The sequence below is a fragment of the Cryptotermes secundus genome, unplaced genomic scaffold (genome assembly GCF_002891405.2).
Source record: "Cryptotermes secundus unplaced genomic scaffold, Csec_1.0 scaffold234, whole genome shotgun sequence".
NCBI lineage: Eukaryota > Metazoa > Arthropoda > Insecta > Blattodea > Kalotermitidae > Cryptotermes > Cryptotermes secundus.
Window position 1 is genome coordinate 422278 of NW_019725843.1, and position 25318 is coordinate 447595.

General features: G+C 40.5%; 1 protein-coding gene across 3 annotated transcripts in view; it reads left to right on the forward strand.

The window, feature by feature from the left end:
* LOC111863650 (LIM/homeobox protein Lhx3) overlaps nt 1-25318 on the forward strand; it is a 507864-nt gene that overhangs the window by 268910 nt on the left and 213636 nt on the right. For all 3 annotated transcript variants that reach the window (XM_033751147.1, XM_023850149.2, XM_023850148.2), the window contains one exon: nt 2894-3016. The gene's annotated coding sequence lies outside the window, so the exon portion shown is untranslated. The remainder of the gene's footprint in view (nt 1-2893; nt 3017-25318) is intronic.

Sequence of the window (25318 nt, forward strand, 5' to 3'; positions counted from 1 at the left end):
ATTTTCATTGCTACCTAAGAATATTTCATGTCGTCATGTTGGTATTATTAATAAGCAGGAACTGGTAATCCCATATTAGTAGCATCTTGTGGCATTATGTCACTACTAGTAAACTGAACCCCCCCCGTATATCTTACGGTACAGAGACAAAGATGCGTGATTCAGAAGGATGTGATCCTTAGGATTACAGGGTTTTTAGACTTCGTCCATCGTCCGGTATTATAAATACCAGAACGTTTCGGGAACTGGATCTGTTTCCATCCACAGGTGAGGAGGTGGGAAACACCCACTCTGCTGCAGCCGTTAGCAAGTGGTATTCTCAAATACTGGACTTGCCACGTCACTGTCCGAACGGTGATAATGCAGAGTACAGTGTTTTGTGTTGTAACGCCATATATTTTGGATAGAGCAAGACGTTTCGCAGGAGAATACCGCCTCCATCTTTAGGGTCTAAAAGTAATCCAAGCAAGAAACCAACAGAAGCAGGCGCCAAAGCTGAGATTAGCATTATTCGACCATGTAATTGGAGGAGATATGTTCCACCGAAACGTCAGGCTGTCTCCGAAATACAAGGCGTTACAACACAGAAGTCCATACTCTTCAAATCAAATTGATGGGGAGGGTGATGAACTGCTTTTTCTTAAGAGCTGATTGTAGTTCAGGCGGTGACGATGTTCGTCGACTTTTATATTACTCATTGCCATGACCATAAGGACTCGCCACTTGTCCTTACACTAAGGCAAGTAGGCCCCGTCCTCACCCTAACTTCCTACTGACTTAAGACTCATTTTAATATTGTCCTCCAATATAGTTGGGACAAGCGGTAGCGTAGTTGCTTGAGGTACTATGCTACAAGCCGGAAGGTCGCGGGATCGAATCCCGATGAGGTCAATTTTTTAATTTACCTAATCCTTCCAGCCGCACTATGGTCCTGGGGTCGTCTCAGCTTTTAACATAAATGAGTACCAGGAATCTCCTTTGGAGTAAAGCGCGGCCGGCGCGTAAGACTCACAACCTCACCGCCATCCGTGATCCGATTGTCTAGAAAATGTGGGAACCTCAACTTCTCACAACCCTATGGGCCTCCACGGCCTGTTACACGGATACATTTACCTTATAACATTGTACTGCCTCCGTCTTCAAGGTCGAACAGCGAAACAGAGTTCGCTTGCCATAGTCTTCAATCCCGAATATGAATGCAGTACGTTCTCATAGCTTGGGTTACTCATAGAACTTGAAGATGTAGGGTCTCCGAAACGTCAGTAAACTTTTATCAGACTACACGGCGTCACATTTCGGATTATAATTCTTTTCTGGAGACAGGTTACTGCTGAGTTCCTGCGTTTCATCTCTGAAGTATGGGAAATCTTACGAAATGTTGGTAAGAACACGAGGAGGCCTGAGTGCTTTCACTGGAATCACTGGAACAACTGACCCAGCTATAGGCAGAGTGCCTCATGCTATTGACTACAGGATAAAACTCATTCGCTCTAAAAGCATTTGAGTGGCTTTCTATCCGCTCACTCTCTTACACGGATTCAAAATGAATACATCTATCTCACTTCTACTAAAAGCACCCCACCCCCTTTTTCCTCCTGAATCTCCCTCCATCTCTTTCCTCGCTCCCAACGTCTCTCTCTTAACCTCTTCTCGCCACCCCACATCAAGTTGTTGGGAGTGGTTGCTTTTTCTATTTCGCAAGGGGAGAAAGCGAGACTAACAACAACCCACTGGTAAATTTCACCAAGTATTGTTCACAAAATGCACGTTAATTTTAACTTCAGTTTATGATGTTCTTTTAGAAACATAATATTGCGGGGTGAGGAGGGAGAATGAACTCTCGTCAGCTATTTCAAAAACGATCTTCGGCACATTTCTGTGGGCAAGCAGAGGCCAGGCTTTGTTGTGTTCCAAAAACCGAGTTGCATTATATATTGAATAATATATGTACAAAACTTCTCTGTGGTTGCTTCATCACCAAATAATGATGCAGATCGGTACGTCATAATTAAAAAAAAATTCTAGATTATGTAGGTATTTTCAACGTACTCTGGAAACCGATGTCCCCATAGTGGATTACTCGTTGGATAATACGACTTTCATCCTTTACGGTTGCTTACTCAGAGGATGCGGGATAGCTCAGTCGGTATAGCGACTGGCTACGGGCTGGACGATCGAAGGGTCGGAGTTTGAGTTCCGGTGTGGACAAGAATTTTCTCCTCTCCACGTCGTCCGGACCGACTCTGAGGTCCACCCAACCTACTACCCAATGGATACCTGGAGTCCTTTCCCCGGGGTAAAGCGGTCGGAGCATTAAGCTGACCACTTACCTCCGGCTAGTACCGAGTTCAAGAAAATGTGGATCTATACATCCACTCCTGCATACGCTTTCATGGCGTAGTGCTTAATTAGTTAAGCACAGGGACAACTTTATTGTTGCTTACTCAACGTATGATACTTTGTTTAACTTACAGAAAGTTCTGTTGGTGAGGTGTGGTAATTCGCAAAACGTGTTCAGTTAAACAATTATTCTTTAATGAGTACGGTCCTCTGAGTTGCGATGCCGTGTGATTCAGGTACAGCCTGACGTTTCGGGGAACATATCTACAGCTTGTTCAGCGTAGAGGAATAATTCAAACTTTATCTTCGATCTCATTTTGGATAAGCTTGGTTCTCCTTTATACGGTTCTCTTAGTATGCCTCCTGCTTGAGCATATCTCATGCTTGCCTTCTTTTCTGACCCAGAAGATGGAGCCTATATGTTCCCTCCGAAACGTCGGGTTTTCTCCAAACTACATGCAGTTTCAATCCTTAATGCCTGCTTTTTATAGTCGCCGCTATGTCACCCTAAAAGTTATACTGTTCGCAAGAAGTAAATTGTATTTGTTTTTAGGAAAGTTGGTGTGGTTTTTGAGAAGCCCCTTCTGTCCAAGGCCCCTCGTGGGGCGTTTTTTCCGGTGCTGAATCCTGGATCCTAAGAAGACGCTGTATATGCCAAGGACGCTCTTCATTGACGGTGAGTTATCCACAATTTGCAAATCGAATGAGTGCTGACTCATGTTATTCTCATTAGAACTGAGGAAAAAATGTTAATAGAAAAACTAAATATTTCCGCTTACCTTTGTTTCCTTTCATTTATGGAGAGCAGTAAATTACAAAATATAAGAAGTAGTGATCAGTCTTTATGTGTATCTTTTCCTAAGTACTGGTTTACACCGTCTGAAAAATTTTAAATCGTCGTTATGCTTGTTATTTGTAACTGTCAAGCTGAGAACCATTTAAATCTCAGTGATTACTATACGTACCATCTGCTCTGAGATACTAAAACTCTGAATTCTGGCCACAGAGTGTATCTGTGTGTTCCGTATGGTTCTCACAATAAAGAGGGACTGTTTCTCTAAACAGCATTAGCGGAGAGCTAGTATATTTCCTGTGATGTACGGACTGAATGTCTATATATTATTTAGAACAAATTTAATCCTTAAGAGGTTAAATACAGATTAATATCTATGTTCTGTTTTCACTGTTCGTGTCCTTAGTTTTCATTAGGAAGAACTTTGATATACGTGCATTTCCACGGCAACGAATAAAACAGTTGTATGAAACTGCAAGTGGTTAATTGCTTGTGCCAAGAGATTGCGACACATGATTCTTTTCATTGGCATTGCATATCACTACAAAAGATGCAAGAATAAAGGCCGGATTTAAAATGATATATTTCTCTCATAACAAGGGAAAAGTTAAATTGTTCGTAGAAATTACCTGAACAAACGTTTCATAATATTTTACGCATTGGATAGCTACCATTGGCATCCACTTCATTGTTTAATGGGGAAATACGNCACATTGTGATTGTCTTTGAGTATTATTATTACTTTGTCAACATATACATGTACGTGCAGCACCAGTGTTCGATCTCAGCATTTGCCATGCTGTATGAAGCGGAAATGATTGCATTGTTACATACTCTTGTTTCCGCACTTCTGTCTAATTTCTTACATCACTTCGCAATATCATGTAAAATTAAATATTAGCGTTGATAATACAATTAACGTAAATTTATATATATACGAGTACTGTTCGCAATTTAATCGATAAAGAGTTGAAATGATTTTTAAAACTTCCGAAGAATTCACTGCCTTGCCAATTCTCCCCTGAAACCGAACTCAGGTGTCTGGAAATACGTAGCCGCGTGTTTTCTAAGTATTGGTGTATTTCCTTGGGAAACTTTCCGGTATTTATTGTCATCATCACTGTTCATATAACATAGACATCAGGATAATCTGGATATCAGGCAAATGTTCCTGCTAGACCTATACATTGCCGGTCACAGTGGCCGCGCGGTCTAAGGCATGAACTGTCTTCACTCGCTTGAACACTGGGATCTTGGGTTCGAATCTCACTCAAGGTGTGGATGTATGTGTACGTTTATTCGGTTTTCGTGCTGTTCTGTGTGTAGGTAGCGGCCTTGCGACTTGTTGAGACCCCGTCCGAGGAGTCCTACCGACTGTTTAAAAAGATTAAGAAGCTGAAAACGGCTAAGGTCCAACAAAGAGATGTAGAATCATAGATAGATAAATAGATACGCACATAAATTAAGGTTTGGGAAAGTTCGCATTTTTTTTTTTGTTTTACAACCAGTAGCCTAGTCTGAACATTAACTGAGCCATCTGGTGTCGTAGTAGTAGTAGTAGTAGTAGTAGTAGTAGTAGTAGTAGTAGTAGTAGTAGTAGTAGTAGTAGCAGTAGTGATATAGTGGTTGTGGTGGTGGAAGTATTAGTAGATGTTAAGGCATGGAGATAATTTTAATTTCCTCTAATAAATTAATGCTTGAAATAAAGTGAATTCTACGTGAAATAGAGTAGTGTCTGACTGTGTCTTTGATATTTGTCTCGTGTAGAATATATTAGCCACTTACATACGGCAAACGAGTCAGAGGAATTATTTGTTCAATAGAAAGTGGCATGCTTGTCAGACAGAAACACGTTTGTCTCGCTGATGCAGTAACATTTTAGTGTTGCCAAAGATTGTTTTAATGAGACATAAAGCAGGATAACAAATCACGTTGTTTGTAGTGTACAGACGCGTTTCTAACGTGTTTATGTAAGGGGTTCTACATGACGATTATCTCTGAAACATTCCGAATGAGAAAGACGTTAATGTTGTAATAATCTCATTAGTAACTACCACTTTCAATCACTTTTTTGTACATGTATGCTGAAAAACGAATAATATGTAAAACAACAATCTCATCAAATTTCTCCGATTGAATTTTGATTCTGTGTGCCAAATTTAATCAAAATTCACCCATTCGTTGCAGAGTTATTGCTTGAGAACAGTAGAACAGACGGATGAAATATGAGTTTAATTTACCTGGTGAGCTTCCCTTAGCCTTGTAGAGTAGATACGAGTACTTCCCAAATCTGTCAGATCAACCTGAGGCAGATAAATCATTTAAACCGACATTCCGCACATCGTACAAAGTTGTACTGCAAACATGCAAATATGTTAACTTCTTTATTAAAAGATTTGAAGATTTGCAAATCTTGGCAGGAAAGGTGAATGGATCGTATTTTAGCAGAAAATTAAGCGAGTCCAGGTAGTTACATATAGCCTAGTGTGTTTCAGTTGTATGTTACCGCAAAATTTGGGAACACGTGTTCCCCTTTCATCTGATTGCCCTCGTACTAAACTTAAATGCCTTTCCAGGCTTCCAGAGAGATGGATAATGACACTGACACTTGCCATAAATTGTCTTGCTTATGACGCAGACACTTTACCACCTGGCACCAAATTGTGAAGCCATTCATGTAGTCCAGGTTGCAACATCAGAACTGGCCTGGGACTGGCTCCAGTCCTACATACAACTGGGCAAACATAACAGAGTTCAGGTCATGAGAGTATTGTTGGTAATGAAAGGCAGATCAGCTGAACATCGGTTCAGAGGACCTGAACCAGCTTGCGATATCTCAATTGGAGTTGCCAAGAAAGCCATCAGGGACTGGACTAACAGAAATCACAAAAACACCGGGAATCCCTAACTGGACTCAGACAGGCAAAGGGACTTATGCCAGGGATCTCTACCAGAAGTTACGAAGGATCTGTTGAAATTAAACAGAGAACAATTAAGATGGATGATAGGATTATTTAGAGGACACTGCCACCTAAAAGGACACATTTTCAAACTGGGACTGGCAGATGACGCAACTTGTGAAAGGTACCAAGAAAAAGATGAATCAGCCACACATATCCTATGTGATTGTGAAGCCATAGCTCATTTAAGATTTCGTCACCTGGGCCTGTTCTTTATGGAACCAAGTGACTATTATGACGCCCCCACAAATAAAGCCCTACATTTCATTCGAAGTGTAGGATTAATAAAGGGTTAATCCAAAGGGGAAGCACAACAGATCTTTGAAGGTCGCGGTTCAAGGGGCCGGATTATTATGGCCCACCCCTCATACATTCATTCATTAGTCCAGGTGGCAGGAACGGAAAGCCTTATTCATTGAGACAACTCATTTTAATCCTGTGTCAGAAGAAAATAGCATATTATCACACAGTATATCTATAACAGGAATGAAAAGATGTATTTTATTTTGAAGCGCACTGTTTTTCCAAAACTAATTCCTTATACGTGTGCTGAGTAGAATATTTTGATTCAAGACAGATGCAGCAAGAGGCAGGAGAAAATTGCGTGATGAGAAGCTTCATAACCTCTACTTCTCTGTGAAATTGTAGGATAATCCGTATCGGACAACGGTTATCTTGACTGAGGTTCAATCCCTCCAAGCAATTGTCAGGTTAGTACCTCTATTAGACTACTACCGTTTGCTTCCAAATCCTTTCCAATACACCACAATCTGATGCTATGCAATATCGTTACTAAGAGTATTGTTACGTAACGAATACTGTAAGCGAGCAGATTGAGTTGAGCAAGGCTTGTATGATGACTGATTGACGGACTTGTTACAAAAACGTAGTTAGAAAACTGAACCGAAAAGATAATTTGAATATCTAGTTTGGTAGAAAAGTATCTATCAAGTTAAATGATGTTACATCCAGGCAACGTCACAGTAACCACAGTCAGAACCCCTAATCTTGTGTGAAGTGATTGGCTGAAGGTAGAGACAAGTGGCGGGCTCTGTGAACATGGTAATGAACCTTCGGGTTCCATAAAAGACTGGATGAGAGACTGTCAGCTGCTCAAGAAGAATTCTGCTCCATTTATTTGCTTATTTTGCAAGATTCATTGTGATTACACTTGAATCAAATATATTGAATGCTTTTTTTTGGATGGGACCAAACAGAAAACAAATTCAGTGTAATGTGGTAGTCCACACACACGGACCGCCATGGCATATGTAACCCAGATACCATCCACGAAATACACATCGCTGAGAAAAACAGAAAAATATAAGAACAGTAAGACACAACACATGATTTTAAATTATTTTCGCATTATTTTTTAATTTAAAGTTATTTTATCAGAAACAAACTTTATATTTATGATAATAAAATTTCGGACGTATAACCCTCACGGGCTATATAGTACCACAACACAGTTATAACAATTTTCGTGTATCATACATCCCTGATGATGGCCCTGTGTGGTCGAAAAATGTCGTGAACTTCCTTGGAAACGTGGATTAGGCGGTGATATTAAGCTCCGATTTGCATGTATTGCATGTGTGTACATTGTATGTATATATACAGGATGATTCTAAATTAGTGTTAAATTTTCCGTGGCCTATAATTTTGAAACTTTGCATGCTATGAAAGGCGCGCATGTTCAAGATGTTTAGCATTCTCCAGTTTTTATTCTGTATTTAGTAACACTTTTTGAGTTACAGTCTCCTATTGCGTAAACAGTTTTGTTTTATTCTTTCCGGTTTGAAAATTATAGGCCACGGAAACCCCGACACTAATTTAGAATAGTCCTGTATGTGTAAAGTTTATTGTAAAATTATATAACACGGTAATTCCTGAATTTTCTAAGTGAATGTTTTGCGTATATGAATAAAACACCTAGACACAGAATAAGGGACATTATGCTCAAAACAAATACAAAATAATTTATATTAATTCGCTATATAGAGTCTGCATACTAAAGCACTGGATTGGTGTAACGTAGAAACCCATATGTTTTGGTCGTGTCACTTATAGGTTCAGGGAAGTTCTTGCGCTGATCAGCACTAGCCAGATCAGAGTGTACCCCACCTCAGAACACTGGGACTTCTCTTTCTGCGCCGGATACACGGCCCCTAATTGCAGACGACTCAAGTGGCTAATAATTGCGCAGTGTTCCGACCTACAGTGACGATACCGAAGTTTTCGTCTCATAATTAGTTTCATGGCTGTCAAATAAAACTGACAAGCATTAATTAGACGTCAGGACAATTTTATAGTGTGCATAAAGTAATAAAGAAACCTGCATTTGCATGTAAGATTTGATTCTCCGTAAAAGAAGTTGGGGAGGAAAGTTATAACTTGTAGGTGAAACTCGTCTCTTTTAAGATGTTGTACTCCCAATAAACGAGTTATCTACCCTTTGTGTGACTATATATATAACGTGGCATAATATTGAGATGAGAACTCCGAAATTACTCAATTTCGGGATATGTAGACGAATTCTCAAACGTTAAAACGTTGTATTGACATAAGTTATGTAGTAGGTAGCGAGCAGTCTTTTGTTTCAGTGTAACGTGTCTATTTTGTGAATGTTGAGAGTATTTTGATCCGGATTTGTGAAGTACAGTACATTATTAAAGGGCACAGTTTACGATTGAATGTATGATGTTAATCACAGAAGATAACCGTCTTCTTGGATGTGGCGTCTTGTAGATATTTTGTGAACCGACGTTTCGAAGGAACGTATCGCTTCCATCTTCAGCGTAGAACAATCCGCAAGCGAGAAACCAGCGTGACCATGCATCTTCTGATGACCTTGACTACCCAAAAGAAAAATTTTCCCTGAATGTAGAGCCATACATCCATAAGAACTGATCTTCATTTGTTCACCGCTGTGAAAACGTCTAATTTCGTATAATCAGTTAATTTAATTCTGCGAAGTAACTGTGGAATATTTGTGAAACTTCTCAGCCAGTTACTAACAAGGACAAACAGTCTTGCTGGGCACCCCCGGTAGTGGGGATGGGGCCGTTGCCTGTGTGGCGCCATGGCTCTTAAACCCAGCATAGTTCTTCGAGTGTTATGTTGCCCTCTTGTGTAACCGATGCTAGGGGTGCGCCAATTGCAACACCAAGACTCGGACGGTAACGCAAACTGTAGAAAGTCTACATAAAACATAAACAAGAAGTTCTTAGGAGAACTAATATTCTACTTTCCTTTGATATGACACGGCTCGCATAGAAAACGGCTCGTCCATAAATCTTTCTATTGTGACGTGTGTATTCGTTTTCACGGTAGCGTTCTTACCGAGCCGTTGCCTAGCAACTTTAAAGGGATACACATGAAGACGCGCAGACTGAACGGAGGGATTTATGAAGTACGCCGTTGAGATGGGGTCAGATGTCGTACATACCAAGTTTCATAAAGATCGGTTCAGCCATTCAAACGTTAATGAAGGGGATAAACATACACGCATACAGCAAGCTGATCACATAAGTCATCTTTTATTCTTTTTTTTTTTCAAAATAAGTAAAGTAGGTTAAAAAAGTTACATTGATATGTAGGGCCCATAAAACTTGTCCGCAAAAGACTGGCTTGCTTTTGGGTTATGGAGTTTCGTTTCGGTTTATCTTACCGCCTGCTTCTGCCGCTTTTTGATTGTCTTGTTCGTCGATCCGAAAGGTCATGTTGTCTCTATGGCGTTACCGGAATTGTTTTATTCACCGCAGCCAGCTGACTGATTCATCATCATAATTAATGGATTGTGGGGCTGCTTTCTTTAAGGTTAAAGTGATTCAGAGCGTGAAACTGATCACTGCCTCTATATGGTACTTCGATAATGCTTGGAACTATGCTTCCCCTCTTGCCAGGAATTTGAACACTTTACATCAACCTGCATGGTGCTCAGGCTGGACGACAAGGGTTCGCACTTCGATAAGGACAAGAATTTTTCTTTTCTCAACTGTGTCCAGATCAATTTTGAAGCCCACCCAGCACCTTATCCAATGGGCAACGGAGGAACTTTTCCTGTGGAACAAAAACCCTCGGCAATAGAAGGCGACTACTCACCATCTATCAAACTAAACAAACAAACTCCGTGGTTTTAATCCGCAAGCGAACTATACCGACCGAGCGACCGCCGCTTGTCGGCGAAGTTAGTGCCAACTTCAGCGGACAGAGGGTGTCGCATGGTTAGCGCATCGAATCCCTAGGGCCATTAATTTAGGGTTCCTAGACCTTGAAATAGCTCCTCAATTATCCTCACGAGGCTAAATGGACCCCGCTCCAGACCCACTACTTCTCAGAGAATCTGCTAGCGCCAGAAATCGAACCCGGATCTCTGGATCTATAGCCAGGAACTCTTACCACTTGACCACAGAGGCGGTCCACTAACATCTATCGCAGATATTAATAATCAGTGGCTCCAGCGGTAACATTTCTAACTTGCAGAAGTTTCTGGTTAGAATCTCGGTTAGAACACCGGCTGTACTGATTTTGTCGTTGTTTTCCTCAGTCATTCTAACAGAATGCTGGGACAGTAGTTAAATTATTCCACGGTCGTTTTATTTTGGGCTGAAGTTTGAAAAGTATTCACAAACGATTGTTCGACTTCTGAAAACATTTCCGGTAAAATCGATAGTAAATTAAGCAATTATTTATGTTTAAATGTTTGAAAAGTGTAGTATTAATAAAGATAGTTATCACTCTACATAGATTCACAATAAGAAATTTCAGTCATACGAACTTTTTAGCCAACTATCCTTATTTTGAAGAAATCAGAGTAGGCTTATGCGATCTCCATGTTGTCTATATGTTTTTGAATCCCCTCTAACAACTTTCGAACGCCTGAACTAATCTTTATGAAACCTGGTATGTACATCACGACACCTGACGTACTTCATAAACACTTCCGATCATGCTGCGCGTCTGTATATGTATGTCCCCTTAACGTTTCTAGGCAACGGCTCGGTAAAAGCGCTACTGCGGCAACGAATACGCACGCAACAGTAGGATTGTTGGATGCGTCATTTTCTATTCGGCCCATATCGTATCCAAGATAGTTGGCGATTAGTTCTTCCCAAAACTTCTTATATATAGAGAAACATGCATTGGGTATGAACATCGAATTCGTTCAACCAAAATTTCTTTCCGAAAAATCAGAGAATGAGAAAAAAACGGAAACCAACGAACTGAGTGCTAATTAGATCACCTTAAGGCGGCCCATACACGTACGAGTCTGGTTCGCGAGTGCGGCTCGGCGAGGAGCTGGGCTCGGATTAATTTCACCACACACGTATGAGCGTGGCGACCCACAAACGTACGAGTTTGGTTCATTGGAACCCGAACCGAGCCAGACTCGTACGTGTATGGGCCCCCTAAGCTCTACCCTCTTGTGCGTCTTGTGTAGAATGTTGGTGTTATTGATAAGTTTTAGCAAGTTTTATTGATATTTTATAGCATAATATGGTCTCCAATGATTGCATCATAATCTGTTTCCCCTACTTTTATGTTCAGTTTCATGTCATAAAATTGGCGACTTTAATTATTTAGGTAATTTTTTATACGTCAGTGAGCGAAATCCCACAACTGTAACATTGCGCCTATGGGAAATAGCGATTCTCATTATGAAATTTCGCACCATGAACTCTCTCCAGGAACATAAGTGTTATTTAGACAGGGGGAGTGAACTTGTCACAATAATATCCTTTCTTACCCGAAATAATACCCTTCAAATGACTAACATTGTGGCATATTTGCTCAACGCAAGAACTGTGGAGCCAGAGAAACAGCAGTTACTAGTGAATGGCTAGTGACCACTTAAGGGTCTCATTGTCGCAACCGACAAGAAAATACTCTAATTCCTCACCTCCTTGAAAACCTCAGATCGCAATTACTAATGTTAGGTAAAAGTTAAAGATATCCGTGTAACAGGCCGTGAACACCCATAGGTTTGTGAGACATTGAGGCTCCCACATTTTTTAGACACAGATGGCGGTTGGGTTGTCAGCCTTGAGCTGGCCGCCCTTTACCCGCAGGGAGATTCCTGCTACTCATTTCTGTTAGAGATTGAGTCTTCCCCAGGGCCATAGTGCGGCTGGAAGGATTAGGTCAATTGAAAAATCTAATGAACTCATCAGGATTCGAACCCGTGACCTTCCGGCTTATAGTATAGTGCCTCAACCAACTTAGCTCAACTACCACGTGCCCCAGTAACAATGTTAACATATATTATTGATCGCTGGATTTCCTAAGCTGGTGTTAAAATATGTTTCTTACATTATAAAGACATTTCTAAATAAATGTCATTGCCATAGTGTGATGATACGTGTAAACTAAGTGAAATAGTCAGCACTACAGAACATTTCGTGCACTGTGATGAGAAAGGGTCCAGTGATCGGAAGATTTGTCTGCGCCATTACAAAATTCCGTTACTGGACACCTAGTTAGTTAGTTAGTTAGTTAGTTAGTTAGTTATTGGAGAGGGTGGGTTTCCCCATGCACTTAGACCAGTATTGGTCCATTGAGCTTCCCTGTATGATATTCTACCAGTCTCTATACCCTACCGATACTGGTGCGTACCATCAGTCCCAACCGAGCCAGCGAGTTCGGCCTCTACTGGCTTATCGGTATCTTTAAAGCTTCCCCCTCTATCAGAGGCCTTAGAGACTACTGTTGGGCGGGAAATGTCCTGAATTTTGCTCAGTGGCCTCCTTCGGAGACATGAGGTTCTTTTACGTGTCGTAAAGCTACGACACGGGACCCACGGCTTAAAGTCCCTCCCGGAGGACTTGTTCCCTGAATTTTTCCGCCCTTAAAAATTCCACGACCTCCGCCGTGTTCGAACCTGCGTACCTTGAGTCACGAGGTGGGAACGTTACCCCTAGACTACGGAGGCCGCTATTAGGTAAAGTAAGTGAAGGTATCCCTGTACAAGGCCGTGAAGGCCCATAGGGTTGTGGGACGTCGAGGCTCCAAAATCATATAGACAATCGGCTCATAGATGGCGGTAAGGTTGTCAGCCTTACGTGCCGGCCGCTCTTTACCCCCAGGAATATTCCTAGTACTCATTTGTTAGAGGCTGAGTCGACCATAGGGCCAGGTGTGCCTGGAAAGCTTAGGTAAATTGAAAAAATCCATCTCATCGGGATTCGATCCCGCAACCTTCCGGCTTGTAGCATAATGCCTCAACCAACTACGCTACCGTGTAGCCCCCTTAGGTACAGATCAAAATTTTTTATCTTCCTTTCTTAATTCTGCTTTTAATTAATTTCTTTATTAGGTTCACACGCTCTCTCGCCCTCACTGTCGAAAAAAAAAATATGGAGCAACAAGTGATATTTGGCGAAGTGAATGACACCATTTTAATTCCCACCCAAGACATTTGTGGCTTTGCGGTTATGGACACCCCTGTTGCTGTACTAATGCGTGGAAATAAGTAATGCATCCACAATGAAGAGCCTGCTATCTACAGTACTTGGCTGCTTGTTTGTGTGTTTGCATGGTTAAAGTTATGTTAACTAATTACACTAATTAGCTAATTAAATTCCAGCGGAGAGAGAGAGAATGTCAGAGAGGCACACAAACAGGTGTATATGCACTTGAGGTATAATATGGGAGAAGATACAGTCGTACACAAGTGTGCATGTGTACAGCTGAACGCAATGGAAATATCGACTTTTCGCTTTTTGTTGAGCATGTTCGCGATAATTATGCTTATGAAAGCAATTTTACCTCACTTCTTATTTACACATTCGAATTAAAGCAGCAACGTTCAAGGTAATTAATAACAAACTTTCATGTTGCGTTTATATTCAACTAATTACTAGCTAGATGGGATGAAGTACTTTTTTATTTTTAGAAGCTACCAGTAGCTGAACTACTGAAGAATTTCCCTGCCATTCATACAACCCGGATGTTCATTACTGTTTTCATAAGAGCTCGCCGCTAGCTTCCATCCTGAGCCAGATGAATCCAAGCCAAAGCTTCACACGCGAATTTCTTTAAGAATCAACTGCGCCCAGATGACGTAACAGTTGTATTTATAGGAGAGGGATAGCTCATTTTATAATCATATTAGACTAATTAATATAGGACACGCGGTAGCGCAGTTGATTGAGGGACTATGCTACAAGCCAGAAGGTCGCGGGTTCGAGTCGCGGTATGATCATTGAAGTTTTCAATTCACCTAACCCTTCCAGTAGCACTATTACCCTGTGGTCGACTCAGCCTCTGACAGAAATAAATACCATGAATTTTCCTGGGGGGATAAAGAGCGGCCGGCGCGTAAGACTGACAACCTCACCACCATCTGTGAGCCGACTGTCTAGAAAATGTGGATGTCTCGACCACTCAGAGCCTTATGGGCCTTCATGGCCTGTTACAGGGATAACTTACCCTTTTACCTTTGGTCATCTAGTCAAGAATTTCCTANATCGAACTAGATGAAACAGGTTATTTTTAGAAGCTTATAGTTTGGTCATTTAGTCAAGAATTTCCCAGCCTTTTATATAACACCATCTTGATTACCGTGATAACAAGTGCCCGCCGCTAGTCTGTAGTGTGCACCAGATGAAACCAATCTACATCCCCTCAAATCCATCTGTTTTAAGATAAATTTACTAATAATTTGCTGTCTATCCCAGTATCGAGCGACAGTTATGCTGCTGGGGAGAAATAACCTATTTGATAGCCACATTCACCCAATTACCTAAGTGGAACAGAGTTCTTCTCCAGAAAGTAATAATTCCTCATCTATTTATCAATATGTAATCAAAATGTTCATTGCCATATTCACAAGAACCCACCACTGAGCCAGACGAATCCAATCCACACCTTCACATTCCACTGTTTTCAGATCATTTCATAATGAACTCCCGTCTGTACGTAAACACGATAATGAAAATAAAGTACAGGTGTCCCTAAGCTTAATTAAGCACGACGCCATGAAAACGTGTAAGGGAGTTTAAATGTAACATACAATTCCTGACCTCGACACAATATGGAGGGTGGTGGTCAGCTCCATATCATATCACGCAAGACATCAATCTGATTTTTTTTGTAAATAAATAGCGAAAATTGATTTACTTTCGTAACCTGTATACGTAATCTAACTGTAACTTACAAGCTAGTTTCTTCCTGCCTGTTAGAGTTTGACACAGTGTATGACATACTACATTAACCGAATAGCTCAGTCGGTAATACAAATAGCTACCAGAAGAAGGGGGCAGATTTCCGACACGAGTAGCCACGACTTTCTTCACCCTTATGTACAGACAGGCTCAGGTTAATCAGTTCTCTTAAGAACGTACAGGAGACAAAGCGGCCGGCGCCTGAATCCCATCTTATTGTAGAGGTAAAGCGACGGGCTACGAGCTGGACGGCTGAGTTTCGAAGTTCAAATTATGTCAGTGAAAAGATATTTGTCTCTTCTCCACAACGTCCACACCTAATCTCCTATCCAGAGGAAACCAGGGATTGTTTCCTCGGAATAAGACAGCCGGGGCGTGAAGCTGACCACCTACCTCCGTATATCACCAAGGTAATAATGCGTAGTGCTATATCTCCACTCCCGCCGATCTCAGGGGCCGTGCGGTCTAACGCATGAACTGTATTCGCTCGCTGGAACACTGGGGTCTTGCTTTCGGATCCCACTCAAGGCATGGATATGTGTGTGCGTTTATTCTGTGTTTGGTTGTCCTGTGTGTAGGTAGCGGCCTTGCGACGGGCTGATCCCCCGTCCAAGGAGTCCTAGTGACTGGTACAGGATTAAGAAACTGAAAAAGCGGCCAAGGTCGACAAGAGCTGTAGAGCCATAGATAGATAGATAGATAGATAGATAATAGATAGATAGATAGATTAGATAGATAGATAGATAGATAGATAGATAGATAGATAGATAGATAGATAGATAGATAGATAGATAGATAGATAGATAGATAGCTCCACCCACACATTCAACGTTATGGTATGATGCTTAATTAAGTACAGGGAGAACTACACCCTGTAGTTTGTAACGTGTCGAACTTTGGTTCTGGGTCTCCCGCACACCTTCAGACTGCGGTGCATAGGTAAGTTTCCCTTTGCCTCCATGGCATAATACGTACATATTGAATTTACAGTCATTATTCCTCTACGTCAGGGACAGAAGTTGTAGCATTATGCGAGTTGGAGCTCTGTACACACAGTTTGGTCTAGAAGTAATTAGCGAAATACGGAATTATGTATTGAAAACGTACATCACTCGAGTGACGTCACATAACTAATTATTGTCGCTGTAATACAGAGTAAAGTATTTTCATGTGTAATTGCACAAAGTTGTATTAACTATGTATGCACACAGTTTGAAAGGAAGCTCTAATGGTTTTATGAATGCTCACAGTAGTTGGTTGATGGCGGTCTTATCCAGGCATGCATATCTATATTCGTGACGGAATATCTAATCGTGTATTTTATAAGGAACACGGAAATTATTTTGAAGGATTTAATTTCCAAAACTGCTTTACGAGTAAATAAAATTGGATATCCGTGAAGTAATTAAACCCAAGTATTCTCATTAGTAGTGTGATTTCTGCGTTCAAAAAGAGAGAACGTAGAGCCGTTGCTTCGCAAATGATTACAGAAATACCATTTAGTTAATATATGAGAGTGCAAATTCTTACGCTAGCTGTTCCATTTCTTGCGTTTATAAATAGCTAAAATCTAGACTCTCAATTGGCTACACATTCGCGTGTTGATTACTGTTTCACATGAGTCTGCATAAAATAGTTCGGAAATGTTTTACAGTAGAAAGTTAATAAACCGGTCAGGATAGCCAAGCGGTCTAAGGCATGTACCGTCTTCCCTCGCTCGGAAGCCATGATCGTTTGTTCGAATCCCACTTAAGGCATGAATGTTTGATATGTGTATGTGTTTATTATGTGTTTGTGTTGTCCTGTGCTTAGGTAGAGGCCTTGCAACGAGCTGATCACTCGTCCAAGGAGTCCTACCGTCTATAAAATAATCAATATAAAAAAGAAACTCGATACCATAAGGGTATAAGAGGAACGGATTAAGTAAGTAAACAAAGTTAATCGTCATTAATTACAAAAGGAAGTACTTCTCCAACATGTACAGAGTGGCCCAGAAGTCACTTAACCAAAAACATTTTATCATATTAACAGAAATGTTCAGGTGTAAACCTGCCAGTCGATTTGTGGAATGGTATCACAGCGTTGTGAGCTGAGCACTGGACATAGAGGGTCTCATTTCGAATACTTTTTGTGAATTTACTAAGTAATATAGAAATTTCTAACTTACTATAGCTTACATTTTACTAGACAGTTAACCGATTTTCTAGCCCCCCCCGTGCATCCTCCCTCCTCCTCTTCTCCTTTGACGGATTGAACCCTATGGCCTGTCCCCATCCAAAATTAGAATTATTTCTTCTTCACGTATGCCAGACCGGCTCTGGGGCTCAGCCAGCCTCCTACCCAACGGGTAACTGGGGGCTCTTTCCCATGAGGTAAAACGGCTGGGACGTGAAGCCGACAACTCATCTCCAATCCCGGTATCAAGAGAATGTGGATCTACATATCCACTCCCCCATACACCTTCATGGCATAGTGGTTAATTAGTTAAGTTTTTCTTTCCTTGGCGCTACAGCCCCAGTGGGCCTAGGCCTTCCTCCATGAACTTCCAAGTTCATTTCGGTTTTTCTAGATCTTACACATTCGGTAGGACTCCTTGGGCGGGTGATCAGCTCGTCGCAAGGCCTCTACCTGTACACAAACACAGAAAAACGCACATACACAAATTAACATCCATGCCCTGAGTGGGATCCGAACCCATGATCCCGGTTTCCAAGCGAGCGAAGACAGTACATGCCTTAGACCGCTCGGCTACCGTGACCGACAATTAGTTAAGTAGAGGGACAAATTTACCTTTAGCTATATATCTTACAGACAGTTGGTATAACTCATTGGACATACGATCAGCCCGTCGCAAGACCAATACGTATAGGGACAACACAAACACAGAATAAACACGGACAAACATCCATGTCTCGAATGGGCTTCGAGTCCACGATCCCATTGTTTGAGTGGACGAAGGCATTTCATGTCTTAGACGCGCGGCCAGTTACACGTTGCTACTTCTCTTCCTACTGCTTTCAGTGTACCTGCCTTACTGAGACTTTCACTGTCGATAACATGTCTAAAGTAAAAACAAAATATATTAAATTAGTGTGCGAGTATATTTTGAACTCCTCTGTGGTCTAGTGGTCAGAGTTGTGGCTACAGATCCAGAGGTCGCGGGTTATATTCCCGGCTCTACCAGATTTTCTGAGAAGTATTGGGTCTGGAACGGGTTCCACTCAGCNTTTATTAAAATTAAAACGTCAAGCGTGAGATTGCTGTTAAAAACTTCTGTTGGTTTAAAATATTATTTAATTTCCTCTAATTAGAAATATATAGTATAAATGTGAGGGTATTTAAATATGAATAGCTGAAATATTTACACTGTTAAACCCATATATAATATTAAACGAAATTAATACTAGAGAAAAAAACGAGCTTTTTACGAGTATATACATATTTGTCCCCTCTCTCTCAACCTACATTAATTGCAGTGCCAATTAAGCGCAGTGCGACGTACTTTGTTGACATCATTGTCATGAACGAAACTGCCAAGGCAGTATGTCTCCTAGCAACAACAGCGGGGTACGCGCACACACAGAACAGGCGCCCAAATGGGACGCACTAATTAGATTCCTCAGTCTGCAATTACTCTTTGTGTTGTTTTGTATTATTATTGTCATTATAGTTATCACTGTTATAATTATAAATTCAAGACAATTAGGGAATTGATACTAAGCATTTAGCAAATTAATAACTCACATAATTAACGACTATTCTTTATCGCAGTCGTTTTGTTTCTTTTTTGTTTTATATGATGTCAACACAAAGAAGAAAGTCTTATATCCTTCCTAATAGCATCTTAAAATTACGTAACTAACTTTTATAACTAAATTGTAATTTTAGTGTAATTTCGAAGTTGAGTTCAGAAAGTATTGAAGTATAGTCTTGGGTTATAAAAAGGAAAGGATTCAAAATAAGTTACAAAAATATCTTAAAAACTAAAATAAAAAAATAATTTAAATGCCGGACGGTCTGTGCAATGGTGTATGTAACACAAGCAATTCTATTGTGTTGCATTCCCGTTTTGTGTATCAGCGAAATAGATATCCAATTTGGACCTATCTTGTGAGCGTTCAGTTCAATCTAAATTACTGAATTATCTATCCTTAAAATCTTAATAGGCCGGTCACGGTAGCCGAGCGGTCTAAGGCCTGTACTGTCTTCGCTCGCTTGGAAACCGGGATCGTGGGTTCGAATCCCACTCAGGGCATGGATGTTTAGTTTGTGTGTGTCCGTTTTTCTATGTTTGTGGACAGGTAGAGGCCTGGCGACGAGCTGATCACCCGCCCAAGGAGTCCTACCGAATGTGTGAGATCTAGAAAAACCGAAAATGAACGGAGAAGTTCATGGAGGTAGGCCTAGACCCACTGGGGCTGTAGTGCCAAGTAGGGGGAAAACGTCTTAGTTAGTTAGTTATTGGAGAGGGTGGGTTTCCCCATGCACTTAGACCAGTATTGGTCCATTGTGCTTCCCTCTATGATAGTCTACCAGTCTCTATACCCTACCGATACTGGTGCTTACCATCAGTCCCGACCAAGCCAGCGAGTTCGGCCTCTACTGGCTTAGCGGTATCTATAATGCTTCCCCCATCTATCAGAGGCGTTAGGGACTACTGTTGGGTGGGAAATGTCCTTGAATTTGGCTCAGTGACCTCCTTAGGAGATATGAGGTTCTTTTACATACCGTAAAGCTACGACACGGGACCCACGGCTTAAAGTCCCTCCCGGAGGACTTGTTCCCTGAATTTTTCCGCCCTTAAAAATTCCACGACCTCCGCCGGGTTTGAACCCGCGTACTACGAGTCATGAGGCGGGAACGTTACCTCTAGACTACGGAGGCCGCTGGGGAAACATCCTAATAGAACCCTCCTTTCTTCACTTTCTACAAAAGTAAATTCTCAAGAAGCTTCCTTTCAAAAATTCCTTAGACATTTCTCGTGCACTTAGCCATTCGTATCTGTTTATGATTTATACTAAGCGTAATAGTTGAAGACCTCTGAATCTCGCAGTTCTTCGCTAGAAATTATACTCCGATTCATTCTCAATTTATTCCTTTTTAATCCAGTGCACTAACACGCAAATTTCCACATTCATACAAACAATGGGCAAAATTCTTATGCCAATAACAATTCGGTTAAAGATAAAAATATATGTATTCAGTTTTATGCTTTATTTTTGTAAGAAACCATATTCGGGAGATAATATCGATTTACACATTAATCCGCAGATTTAATCTCTCGAATTATTCGGCAGATTTCAATGAAATTTGCTACACTAAAAATGTCTAGCGAATTCGGTTTTGTTGCATAGACTCTTGCTCAGATATAATCCAAAGTTTACATAAAAAACGGATACCGGGTCGATCCCCGGAAAGGCAAAAATTGTCTCTTCTACACAACGTCCAAACAAACTCTGGGGTCTCATAAGCTTCATATGCAATTTCCCCAGGAGTAAAACTACCTGGACGTGAAGCTGACTACTCATCTCCATCTAGGGCCGAATTTAAGAGCGGTGTAGTTATACCTCCATTCCCCCATATATCTTCACGCTGTAATACTTAAATAATTAAGCACAGAGACCTTACATTTACATTAAGCAGAAATAGAATTTACCAATGGCGCATGATACAGAGCTTCATTTATACATGACGTGAATGTAAAACTTATTAAAATCCACAACTCTGATTCAAAACAGTTTTCAATATAGTGGATACTTTAACGATGCCCGAAGAATAATAATTTCTGACTGTTTACTGGAAATTAATGTTACAGCAGAGGATTATAAGAAGATACATCGAGTTGTATCGCAATTTGGGACCTTTATCTGTCCGTGTTTGAAGTCCATTATTCACTTTCTTGCTAGTTAGACGTCTTTTGCGGGGTCTCATAAGAAGAGGTCTTTGAATAGAGGAAAATATATTTCCTTCTCTAACGATAAATTTTATCAATAAAGAATGAACATCAATGCCAATTAAATAAGCAAAAGCTATAGGAAAATCAATTTGTAACCCCGTAACTTGAATGGTTACTAACAGTGCATGTAAACCTCGGTCATTTTCAAAACCCCAGTGGAGATGTGTCGCTCCTTTGTTTGCTGCCTCTCCAAGTTTCGGGTATAGAGTTCCCAATGTAAATCAGTTTCCTATAGTTACCTTATAAGTTGGAAAATAGGATTGTATCCAGAATAATAAGAGGGTATTCCGTTGATTTTTATTGGAAAGATAAATATAAATTCCATTGAGCCCAAAATGGCAAAAATTACTTACCCTAACCGTGTATTTCTGTGTATGGTTTACATTTCCACACTTGTTTTGTGAAAGACACATTTCGTCTTATTGACACTCTAAAAGTTTGTAACGATTATTATTCCATTATGTTGTCGTGTGTATCAGTGACTAAAGAGAGGGTTGGGATTGGTAATTGGATTTATTGGATATTTACAGGACGTAACTATATATAATCATAACACTCTTGCTGATTTACACAATTTACAATCACTCCACACCAATCTTCTCAGTCAATCTGCACTAGTCCTCACGGATTTACTCGTATAACACAGAAGTTTAGAAGTCTCACTAAATCACACACTCCCAATATCACTTGGCTACAGCACACCTAAAGTCTTCAAATCACACGTTAAATCTTCACAGGCTGACTTCTTGTACCTTTCTTCAACTACGAACTGGCTGTCTCCTACTGAGAACTGACATCCCTGAACCGAACGAATTGTCACTTATGTAACCGAGGAACGGACACGCATCACGGGAAACATATGTCACGTGACCACGACCCACCGCAGCGTGACGTCACCGCGGACACGGAAAAAACAGTCTCCTCTATTGTTGCGTGTTTTACCTTGTTTACAGAGTTGTTGCCTGGCAACGCATTAATCAATTTCATCACAATACTGTAATACTGATACACGTTGCATCTTAGTGCCTCAATATCTCCACTCATGTGAGATATTAGAGAATACAGTTTGAGATTTCAACCTTTTGTTTGAGCCACTTGGTAAATTTGTACCAAGCTCCACGTCATCACATCCCAGAAGTCAATGCTCTTAAAATATAATAGTCTACGAGGAAGGATATGGCTAATAATTTCTCAGGCATTCTGTAAATGTTTTCATATATAGATACACCTATATAATATTTGGCCCGTAGAGGATTTCGTTGCTGTGAATTCAGTATATATTCGTTGTCGGCCCTTCAGCCATTGTTTGGAAATGAAACTACTTATATAATTATTTATCTCGCAGAACTCGGAATATGCAGGAATTCGTCCCCCCCCCCACATCCAGCCTCCCTTCATTCTCTTTTATATTAAAACAGCCATGCATAGAAAAGTAATTCGAAGCTGTAATTAAAACTGTGAGAGTGTAGCAATTGTCAAATCCATTTAAATTGCCTTTACTTCTATTATGCTACTCCAGAGGCTTTCTCTACAACAATCATTCTCTACTCCTGCATACACGCACACACTTAAAGGGATTTTAATTTAGAAAATTTAATTGACTTTTATTGTAACTAAACTATGTGTACGTCTAAGCCTGGGAAGGGTCGGAACTTCAGGGAGTGAGCGAGACGGAGGTATACGATTTAATTAATAATTACATTTCATCATAACATAGCAGCTGTAATTGATCCTTCTTCCATTGTGAACTTTATATAACCAAACTGCACGGTTTTGACGTAATTAAGTTTGGGGCTGCCATAGTCAAATATCAGAGCCCTCTGTCGGCATCAAAATTTAAATGATGGCGCTTTCGATTTTGGCGTATCGTATTAATCGGTTTCTATAGAGTTAAACTATGTGGTTTCAAAATATACGTGTGGTATTAAAATTGAACAGAGGTTCAGCTCGTTATGAAACGTACCTAGGGACAGTTACGGTAAATATGAGAAAATATATATAAAAAAAAACTCTGTTTTCTGCTCTTCTACCGTGAAGAATTAATTACATTTTACCACAATAATTGGTTTCTCTATTATTAAATATACAACATAAACCCACGTACCTCGGATGATACATCAGAGCGTAGCCTGGATATTTGCGCAACATTTCGCATCTGTAATTCAGTATCCTTTTTATCATATGAGAATTACTCAAGGTAAGTGGTGCTTGTGGCGTTACCGTGTCCATGCAAAGTGTTCCGCTGTATTACGTTCTATATCCCCCATTATCTGAGGTAATTCGATATAGGGGATGTTTAGGGAATTGACTCTGATATTCCTCTTTTTAGACGATCTGTTGTTTTTGTTCTGACTAACCTGATGGAGCTGAGTCCTTCAGAAACTAACAGTTGCTCAGCCACACAAGAAAGTCCCAGGATTTTGGAAAAATAAAAGGAGGCTTATGATATTACCTTGCTGTCTATATTTCTTTGTAGCCTCTTAATTTTTTCGATTTCTATTCAGTCTGTGTCATATCAAAGTGAAGTAAGCGACTAGTTCTTCCCAGAACTTCTGGTAATATTTTTCTCTAACTTATGTCTAGTTCTTCCTAGTGATATCTTTCCTTCTGATTTTCCCATAAAAACCTCGATATGCAACTCTTCTCTCACATGAGTGCTACATGTCCTGTCCACCTCATCCTCCTTGACTTTATCATTATAATTATGTTTGGAGGAGAGTACAAGTTGTGAAGCTCCTCTTTACGCAGTTTTCTCCAGCCCCCCTATTTTGTCATCAGTCGATATCTTTCAGGTAACATAAGTATATTGTGGTCGGAATTGTCTACATATGCACATCATTTACTTCAATAAATACTTTATTAATTACGCTATTCTTCTAGACACACGGAAGCTGTCAAAAGGTCCACAGTCGCCTGCCGCAACTTTTTTTTCTTTTGCGTATAAATCAATTTACATTCACCGTACGCTTATTTCAAGACGTAATCATGATCGAAATATCCCGTTAAGAACTGAACGCTGTGTCTCAATTTCCATGTCTGAAATCGATTGAAAGGAACTAGATGTGTTATTTTCCTGATTAAGTACAGACATGCGTATCCCATTCATTTAGGTGAACACACGAATTTCCATTAAATTTCTCTCCTCTGTCACGTTTTCTATAAAAATAATTGTCAATCAGGAAAGAATTAGTGTGCATAGAAACGAAAAAAAAAAAAAGAGCCGCTGGATCTGGTTAAAGAAACTGAAAGTTTCCATAAGATACAGCTGCTAAATCGGAGAATCACTCAACCAGAAACATTCGAACGTGTTCTAATGAAATGAGAAGCTGAGTGCTAGAGTGAACCATGTGAAATCGCATTTTCACCGTAAAGGAATTTATCTTGCCCTCCTATTAGCAATATATGTATTGTTGCTCAGGAATGAACTTCCCTAACTATATACGTAGGTGATATAAGATTTGAGGCTTTCACGGCGGTGACTATGAAGAAAGCAGTCTTCTGGGATTTGGCACCGTGTATATGTGGTACTAACCGACGTTTCGGAGGAACGTATCGCCTCCATCTTCAGGGTAGAAGGAAAAATATAAGAAATCCGCAAGTGAAGAGACCGTGAGAACCGGTAAAATCAGAACTTCACTAATGGAACCGAGAAATAAGAATCTTGTCAATAATGGTCCTTATGTTGTGAGATTTCAGGTTATCACGGCGGCAACTACGAAGATTTATACTCTCTTCTGGGATGTGACTCCGTGTAATTTGGTAGATATAAGCCAATATTTCGGGATAACCTACTGCCTTTCATCTTCACAAGAACAGAAGATTGAGGTTGATACCTATCTACCAAGCTACACGGCATCAATCACAGAACGCAATAACATACATGATCATTATGGCCGTTCGGTCTAAGGCATGAACTGTCTTCGCCTGCTCGAAAACTGAGATCATGTGTTTGAATCCCACTAGAGGCGTGGATGATTTTCTGCGTTTATTCTGTGTTTATGCTATCGTGTGTAGGCTGCGGCCTTACGTCAGGCTGGTCCCCAGCCCAAGGAGTCCTACCGACTGTCTATATGATTAAGAACCTAGAAAACAGAGGTCGAGG